We start from the raw sequence: 9,806 nt of genomic DNA on the forward strand, positions 1-9,806 counted from the left end.
AAGACAGAACTGAAGGCAGAGTAGAAGAAGAAGGTCCATCTTCTCCTGTACATGATTTCAGGGCAGCTTCACCAGATACCCAGTTCATTCATGATACTGAGGCTGGCCCTTCTGCGTTTACTAGGATGCCCACACCAGTGTATCAGCCAGAGAGCAGAGCACCTCATTCAGAGTTCAGACTGGCTGACGATCAGATCGAGCATATATCTCAGCGTGTGGCTTCTTTGTTGTCTAGCCAGTGGAGTAGTACTTCTTTTGCACCTGGAGCTACTTCTTCTGATCAGACCATTACTCCCCACATCTCCACTATATTTCAGATGATTTCAGATCAGTCCGTCAGGATACAGCAGCTTGAGGATACAGTCTGGAGACTTACTGGCAGAGTTCTTGACTTGCAGGGGCAAGTCCTTGCATTGGCCCATCCCCAGCCACAGGAGTCTACCATTGAGGTCACAGACCTCACTGCAGAGGCTGGCAGGCTCAGAGGAGCACTAGAAGGAGGATATGAGCTACTGAGGAAAGAGATCAGAGGATCGAGTGAGCATGCTACCACCCAGTTCACTGCTCTACTTCAATCTGTTTCCAGAGCACTGAACGTACTTGATTCTATCAGACTCATGATATCAGCCCTAGTATCTCAGCATTCTCAGCCACCTAGTTCATCTCGTTCTCCTGCTCGTGCCATCACCTCCACTCGTGGCAGAGGCAGACGGGGTAGAGGACGCACTTCTGATCCATCATCTCCTCACCCTATATCTGATGACTCTGATCATTGACTTATCTAGATCTTAGGAGTTAGTATCTTGTTCTAGGATCTATTCCTTGGGGCCATGTATTGACATTTAGCTGGTTGAATTTTATGTATTGAAATAATTATGATTTTAATGGAATCATCTTTTACCTATATTTCTACCTCTTTGTAATGATTATATTTTGGTTATATTTCAATCTCTGATACATCTGTTGAAATATTATCTTCTCCTTATTGTTGTTTGCTATTGATAATTGCTATATTAAGGGGGAGCAAACATCTGTGAAAAACTCTAAAGAGGAAGAAATTAAAGAATATTTTCAGAAAAGGAAAAGAAAGAGTTAACTATGTTTGATGATGTCAAAAAGGGGGAGAAATTAAAATTAAACAAAAATTGAAATTAGACAAAAAGCAAAACCCTAAATTATGAAGAAAAGGGGGAGAAATTAAATTAAAACAAATATTGAAGAAATTAAATAAATATTGGAGAAATTAGACAAAAACAAGGATTGAAAGATTAAACAAAACTTTGAGAAATTTTGGTATCGAAATTTGGTATCAGACAGAGAAATTTGGTATCAGACAGAACTTTAAATCCATCAAAAGCAAAATCATGAGTACAATGCAAATAAGTATTTTTTTATATATATGCTCTGATATTCAAACTTGCTTTTGAAATTTTACTCACCTTGAGACATCAATAAGAAATTTGTTTTACTCTGATACATCCTACAATTTCTTTCAACTTGATCTGATACATGATAACATTTGATCCGATACAGTGTGAAGGTTTCTCTAAAATATTATAACATTTGCTCTGATACTGTATGAAATTTTCTCTGATACATTAAAAATTTTCTTGCTCTGATACATTATAAAATCTTTTCTGATATCATTGTAAAAATTATTTTTGCTCTGATACATAGAAAAAGTTATTTATCTTCTCTTGCTCTGAAATATCTTGAACTCAAAATGATCTAATACCCTTTTCAAATCTTTAAGAAAATGGACAAACTATTTTTGTATTTATATTACATGCCAAAAGAATCATACTCTTTTCAAGCATATACACCCATAATGGATTCTTTTGAAATTAATGCATTAACATAAATATTTTTGTTCATATGTTTTGTCATCATCAAAAAGGGGGAGATTGTTGCTCCTAGATTGATTTTGATGATTACAAAGCAGATTGAAGGGATACAAACAATTGAAAAAGTCCTTATGCTCTTCAAGGGCAAAATCGTAATTTCACTAAAATCCTAATTTGATAGTACCATTTGGTAGAACAAATGATTTGAAATCTATTGGTGAAAATTTCATTGTGTTTAGACTAATATTTTTGAAGTTATGAAGGTTTGAAGTGCATGAGTCGACTCATGAGTCAACTCATGGCACTATGAGCTGAATGGCACGAAAAAAATTCCCATGGCACGCTGGATTTTTGGCTTGGCACGACCTGTGAGTCGACTCATGAGTCGACCCACAAGGCATGAGTCGACTCATGAGTCGACCTCTGCTGATTTGAGCCAAAAAATCCAGAAATCAGATCTTCTGGTCTGTTGCAACAGAAGTCGACTCATGAGTCGACTCCTGAAGCATGAGTCGACTCATGAGTCGACCCCTGCGACGGGAAATGTCAGCAACGGCTATTTTTTTGCCCGTTTTAATTGCCATTTATGCTTCCTAAAAATCCTCTAACGGCTCTTTATCTGCCTAAATTGTTTTCTCTTGCTTCTAATGCTACAAAATGCTTTAAATGATGAAAGAAATTGCAGATTAAATAGCGGATCAAACGTGAAATCAAATGTGAAGAAAAAAGAGAGGAAAAAGAGAAGAACAGAAGAGAGGATCCGAAATTTGCAAGAAAAAGCCTGAGATCAACGAAATATCCATAGAGAAAAAGAGAGAGGATCCACAATATACCAGAGAGATTGTGAAAGAGAAAAGGAAGATCTTTCAAGGAGAGAATTCTTCACGCCTATCGTTTCAACCTTGATCTAGAGATCGTTCAAAGCTTTCAAGAGATCTTCAATCAACAATCAACCTCTTCTCAAGCGTTCAACCGTTCATTCATCTTGAGAAAATCTGAAAAAGGGGTTCTTCATTTGAGTAAAGCTTTTATTGTTATATTTGCTCATTTAAGGAGCTGTTATTGTATTCATCTGTGCTCTAAATATTCTTACTCTTTGTGAGTTTTTGCTCTTGTTTTTGGAGGATTTCCAAAACAAGGAAAGGTTGATCCGAACCTGAAATCGGAGTATTTTGGGTTTGCTTGTACCCGGAAAACAAGTGTTCTAGCTTGGGATAGCTAGGGTCGGAGTTTCCGACGTCTTGTATTCTAGCTTGGGATAGCTAGTGTCGGAGTTTCCGACGTTTTGTATTCGGGTTGAATACAAAGGATAGTGGATTAAAATTCCCAAGTGGGATCTTGGGGAGTGGACGTAGGTGCAAGGTTAGCACCGAACCACTATAAATCCTTGTGTTTGTGGTGTGCTTTATCGCTTTATCTTATTTCTTTATTATATCCTTGCAATACTGCTTTAGTTAACTAATATTGATTTAAAGCCATTATTTTGTTCTTCATAAGTTATCTGTTGGGCTTAAAATTTTTAGAAACCCAATTCACCCCCCCTCTTGGGTTGCATAGCTGGGCAACACCTATGTTTATATGTCCAATTTGAAAGTACTTGACTTGATTGAACATATAAGCTAACTTGATTGAGAATTAAGTTATAGATCAAATGAGATTGAAGAGTTGACTATGTCTAGCTAGCACTACATATGAGGTTCAAGTTCGATCTTGGAGATGAACTGTTTCTGATTTATGATCTATGGAGCATATGAAAGATTGAATTTAAATACTGATTAATTTTAAATTAGATCTAAATTAATTAATCTTAATAAGATCCATAATCCAAATTAGACTTGGCACAAAAGTTCTAAAGAGTTTGGGATCGATAGTCTTTCGAAATTATTTCGAACCAGCTTTGAATTAGATTCGAATCGGATCTGTTTTGATGAGATATGAGTATTTTCATTTGCACTGGGATTTTTCTCTCATATAAGATGACCAACACCTAATTTGATATTGGTTTGGGCATCCTAAGTGGGTGTGGGAGTGGGTGTAAAGTGGATATCATAAGTGATGGTAATTCTATCTCATGTAGGAATCCTTCTTTTATGAATATTAGACTAATTCAAATCAGATTTTAGTTAGGAGTCCTACTCTCATTGGATCATGAGAATCATCTATAAATAAAGAGGATCTCTACCTATGGATACATAGAAAATAAATCAGATTGAGAGAAGAGAGAAAGAGAGAGAGGCGTGTGAAGAGAGAGGTCCTTCATTTTCTTCTACATCTCTCTCTTTATTGCCGCATCCTCTCCTTAGGCATGGATCCTTCTTGGGTGTTCTATCTGCTGGTGTAAGGTGTCACACCAGCATATCTCGTCCCTCATTTGGTTGGCTTTCGATGGCAATTGGATTGGAGTTCATCTTGCTTTTCTGCGGCATCTGACGTGCATGCGAAATAGAGGGTTTGTACATCCAGGTCTCCACAAAGATTTATATTAGATAATTTAAGATTTGATCTCTGATTCTACTATAAATCAGGTAAGAATTTGATCTTTAATCATGTAGATGAATAAAAAAATTTTTAGATACAATCTGGGCTTTCCAAAGAGAAATAGTTTCTTTTCCTTCAGTTGGTATCAGAGTAGGTCTGAAATATATGCATACATGATAAAATTTTTTAAAAATAATTACATTAGATGTAATTAAAAATTTTTTATAAGATATTAAATCTGATTTAAATCTATTTATATAAAATTTTTGATCTGATTTTGATTGGATTAGAGGTGCCTAATCAATGGTTGATTGAGATTGTTATAAGTCTGTTATAACAGAATTCTGCTGTTGCTGAATTTTTGATGGAATAACAACGTGAATTAAAATTTATTTTAAATCTATTTTAATAAAATTTTAATATTATTATTTTTTTTATGAAGTAAGATTTATTTTAGATATGAATTAAATTTATTTTGATAGATATTTAGATCTGAATCCTATCAAAATTCAGCACTGTGCGAAACAAATTTTATCAGAAATTTATTCCTTATGCATTCATATTTGCATCTAGTTAATTTTTTATATGATATTAAATCTGAAATTAATATTTTATAATCAGTATAAGATGTGTTTCAGATCTGATATGATGTATATGATACATTAAATCTAATTAGATTAGATGAAGAATATAATTGATAAGATCAAGGATATATTCATGACACAATAATTTTATCAATAATTACATATTGATGTAATTATATATGAAATTAGATTTCAGATCTTAGTAGCCTCGTACTCAGATTGATAAGATCATCAGATCGTTCGATCATAGGAGATTGAAGAGATTAATCTCTCTTTTGCCTATTCGATGGGTTCTTTTATGATGTGTAAGGGTGTCATTGTGATCTAGTTTCATGAAGAAAAAAAGTGAATAGATTTTTATGTATTATTTTGATCATAAAAATATTTAGATTAGATCTAAAATAATTTATGATTCATTACAATAGGATAAAATTTAGATATAAAATTATTTTAGATCTGAATTATATTTTACATATGATGTAATCGGTATTCATCTAAAGGTTGTCATGATATATGAGATGTATGTATGAAGTTTAGATCATACCTATATATATTTAATGATTAAATATATTATGAAAATTTATTTTCATATGTTGAAACATATGATATGCTTCATTTGAAATCTTTGTAGAATAGTTCTACAGACTGAAATACAGATTTCACATACTTAATTATGAATTAAGTTTTGAATGATCTAGATTTGAGAATTGAAGATCATTAAGACCCCACATAAAACGATGACAAAGGGTTAGTATGAATCAAGTTCTTCTAATGGGTTAGACCTAGGGTTAGAAATACATATGGACCAAATAGAAAAATTGATTAAATCTAATCAAGTGTTGAATTAGATCAAGTCATTATTTCTCTAAATCAATCTCAATAGTTGTAGTTTGATTAAGTCCATCTGTTTGACTCTAATAAATAGACTATGATCATGGCTCCATAGTTGAACCCGAATCTTCTGATGAACCAAATCAAAATTTATTAACCAGTTAGTGTCTAAGGTAAGTTTGGTATATTTGATCAAATATTTTTAATTGGGAGCTATTCATCTAGATGCGTCTACGGTGAGTTAAGGGCATATCCCTCCCATTAATCTTACTTATCTGACCAACATGGTAGATTATGTTTTGATTAGATCAGTAGTCGATTCATACAGACTCATACCATTAAGGTGAATCATTGTGACTGATTTAAGTGTCTTTAGATCAGCTTGTGTCTAATCCTTTACATGACTTGATGAAGTCAGTGGGAGGATTTGCAGCTTGCAGATTGACTTTTTCTTTTATTCTTAGATCAATGAAATCAAGTCCTCTAAATTATTAGGTCCATAAAGTGATAAAGTTATAAGATAACTTGATCATTGTCTCCCCTTAAGGTACGTGATAATGAGTCCAATATTTCAAATAGGCATTGGAGATGCCACACACTTAGTGTCTATTACATATTAGAATTGTCATTCATCATATGACCATTATGATGTACCTTTAGATCAATACTCAGATTGGCCGAGCCACACTCGGGCCTGAACATCCATTTGTTGGATGCACTTGGTGTGCCATGTTAATGGTTGGACTAAATCGAAATTTTCAGTGGAAGCGCCACATGCCTGTTGAAGGGATGCCTGGGGCAAAACTTATTGCTAGAAGTTATTTGGAGAAACAATTGGTTATGAACCTACTCATGGATGTACTAGGGTTGGTCGATCCATACTCGGACCTGAATGCAGTTCGTGTAGATGCTAGTACCTGCTAAGGAATTAATGTAATTTCTCGAGTTAGAGGTAGAGGCTACCAATTCATAAAAATAGTGGGAAGATCTTTAGACTAAAGTTCATATCTTCATGATTAAAAATAATTCATATACTAATAGGTTAATATTTTTTCTTTTAGTTATGGCCAACATACTATCCCTCCGTACGCTGTTGGACAGCGATAGGCTCACCAGACTCAACTTTGATAGCTGGTATCAAAAGTTGAAGATCGTCTTGGAGCACGAAAGAATTTTGTACATCCTTACGGATCAGGCATCTGAAGAATCTACAGTCAATGCTTCTCATGCCATGAGAGACACTTACATGAAGTGGCTCAATGACCGCACGACTGTACATTACGTAATGAGGGTAGCCATGAATGATGAACTTAGTCGTAAGTTCGAGGATGTACAGCCAGAGGAGATCATTCAGATGTTGAATGAGTCCTTCGACATCCCTAAGGATGCGAAGAGACACAAAATTTTTTGTGCAGTGTTCAATGCTCGTATGCGAGAGGAGATTTTAGTCACCGATCATGTATTATATATGATTGACTAGATTGAACACCTTAGCAAACTTGACTTTCTGTTGCATAAACAGTTAGACAAGGATGCTATCTTCAATTCGCTATCGAAATCCTACCTACTCTTTTTCAGTCATTATAGAATGACGAAGCCTGCAGTAAACTATCATGGTTTGCTAGGGTTACTGCAGACTTTTGAGAAGGATCATCAGCTCCATAAGGAGTCAGTGAATTTAGTGGGAGGTTCATCTATAGGGCATCGATCCTCTAGGGGAGGAAAGAAGAAAAAAATGTAGAAATCTCATGCCGTCGATCTCAAGTAGAGCAAACCGTTAAAAGTTGACAAGAGCCAGGCAGAGTACTTCTTCTGCAAGAAGCTGGGTCATTTGAAAAGAAATTGTCCTACTTACATAGCCACCTTTGACCTAAACAGGCTTAAAAATAAGAGAAAGAAGCAAGCGGTTGCTTCGCAAGGTACTTATATGATAACACCTTGTAATTTCTCTGTTTGTGATACTACTATCTGGGTATTGAATATCAAAAGTTCTATTAATATATGCAATTCGTTGCAGGGACTGTGGATTAATAGGAAGTTTCGAGAGGATAAGCAGTTCCTTAACATTGGAGATGGAAGTCTTATTCCAATTCTAGCCTTGAAAACTTTGCAGTTTATTTTCGAATTCAGTAGTGTCATATTAAATGATTGTCATTATTGTCCTTCTTTTTTGATGAATGTCATCTCTGTAGGCCTTTTGGCCAAACTTGATTACAAGTTTATAATAAAGGATGATTTTTGTGATATCATTATGAATGATACTACAAGTATGCATAAACCATTGAAATATGGCATATACATAATATCATGGCCTGTTAGTGTAATGTATACACCCAGTAAATATCCTAAATTAGATAATGTCAGTGAATCCTACCTTTGGCATTGCAGGTTTGGTCATGTGAATAAGAATAGGATTGATAAGTTGATCAAGGAACGTGTCCTTGAGATAGATGATTGTGAATCATTGCCTACCTATGAGTCCTGTCTACTTGGTAAGATGATTAAGTCACCTTTTAAGAAAAAAGATGAAAGAGTCAGTGATATCCTAGGTCTAATACATATTGATGTATGCGGGCCTATGAACATAAGTGCCAGAAGAGGATACTACTACTTCATTATATTTACAGATGACCTATCAAGGTATGGATATGTCTATCTTATGAAGCATAAGTCAGAATCATTTAAAATGTTCAAACGATTCCATGTTGAAGTAGAGAAATAAACTGAAAAGAGTATTAAGATCTTTCGGTCAGACTAAGGAGGTGAATACCTCACCAATGAGTTCCTGACATATCTGGAAGAGAATGAGATTCTCTCACAGTGGATCCCTCCTAGAACACCACAACATAACGAAGTATCGGAGAGAAGAAATCGAACCTTGTTAGACATGGTCCGATCCATGATGGGCTTTGCGAGTCTGCCAATCTCTTTTTGGAGATATGCTCTAGAAACTGCATACTACATTTTGAATAAGATGCCCAGCAAGTCTGTCGATAAAACTCCATATGAGATATTGACTGGGTGTAAGCCGGTGCTCTCACACCTTAGGGTCTGGGGGTATTCAGCTTATATCAAGCGTTTAAAGATAGATAAGTTTGAACCGAAGTCTGACAGATGTATGTTTGTTGGGTATCCAAAGAAAACTAAAAGGTACTACTTCTACCTCGCTGCAGAACAAAAAGTGTTTGTCAGCAGTCGGACAGTCTTTTTGAAAAAGGAGTTCCTTGGTGAAGGAGCTAATGCTTGTAAAATTGAACTTGATGAAGTTCATGAGGTGGAAGGACTGATACACACAGAATTGGATTTGATTGATGAATCGAATCCAGAGCCAGTAGAGGCGCCATTAAAGAGATCTGGTAGAGTACCGCATCAACAGGACATATACTATGGTTTTCTGGTCTGAGATAGTGATCCCATCGAACTTGATGAGAATGATGAGGATCTGATCACCTATATGGAGGCTATGCAAAGGTCCGACTTCCAGAAATAGCTTAAGGCCATGAAGTCCGAGATGGAGTCCATGAAAATCAATGGTGTATAGACACTAGTTGATCCGCTCAAAGAGATAAAACCTATAGGGTGTAAATAGATTTTTAAAAGAAAAAGAAGAGCGGACGGGAATATAGAGACATACAAAGTCCGTCTAGTTGTCAAGGGTTATCATCAGCATTATGGTATTGACTATGATGAGATGTTCTCTCCTATGGTAATGCTCAAGTTTATCCGGATTATGCTTGCATCGCTGCACACTTAGATTATGAAATCTAGCAGATGGATGTCAAAACCACTTTTTTTAACGGAGAGCTGGAAGAAGAGGTGTATATGATACAACCTGAAGGATTCACATCCACAGATGAGTCGAAAGTGTGCAAGTTGAAAAGGTCTATTTATGAACTTAAGCAGGCATCTAGGAGTTGGAGCATGCATTTTGATAAGATGATCAAAACGTATGGCTTCGTTAGGAACGGAGAAAAGCCTTGCGTCTACAAGTGGACTTCCGATTCTGTAGTCATCTTCCTTGTACTGTATGTGGATGATATACTGTTACTAGAAAATGACATCCTGACTT

This window comes from Elaeis guineensis, chromosome 4, assembly GCF_000442705.2.
Source record: "Elaeis guineensis isolate ETL-2024a chromosome 4, EG11, whole genome shotgun sequence".
In the NCBI taxonomy this organism is placed as follows: domain Eukaryota; kingdom Viridiplantae; phylum Streptophyta; class Magnoliopsida; order Arecales; family Arecaceae; genus Elaeis; species Elaeis guineensis.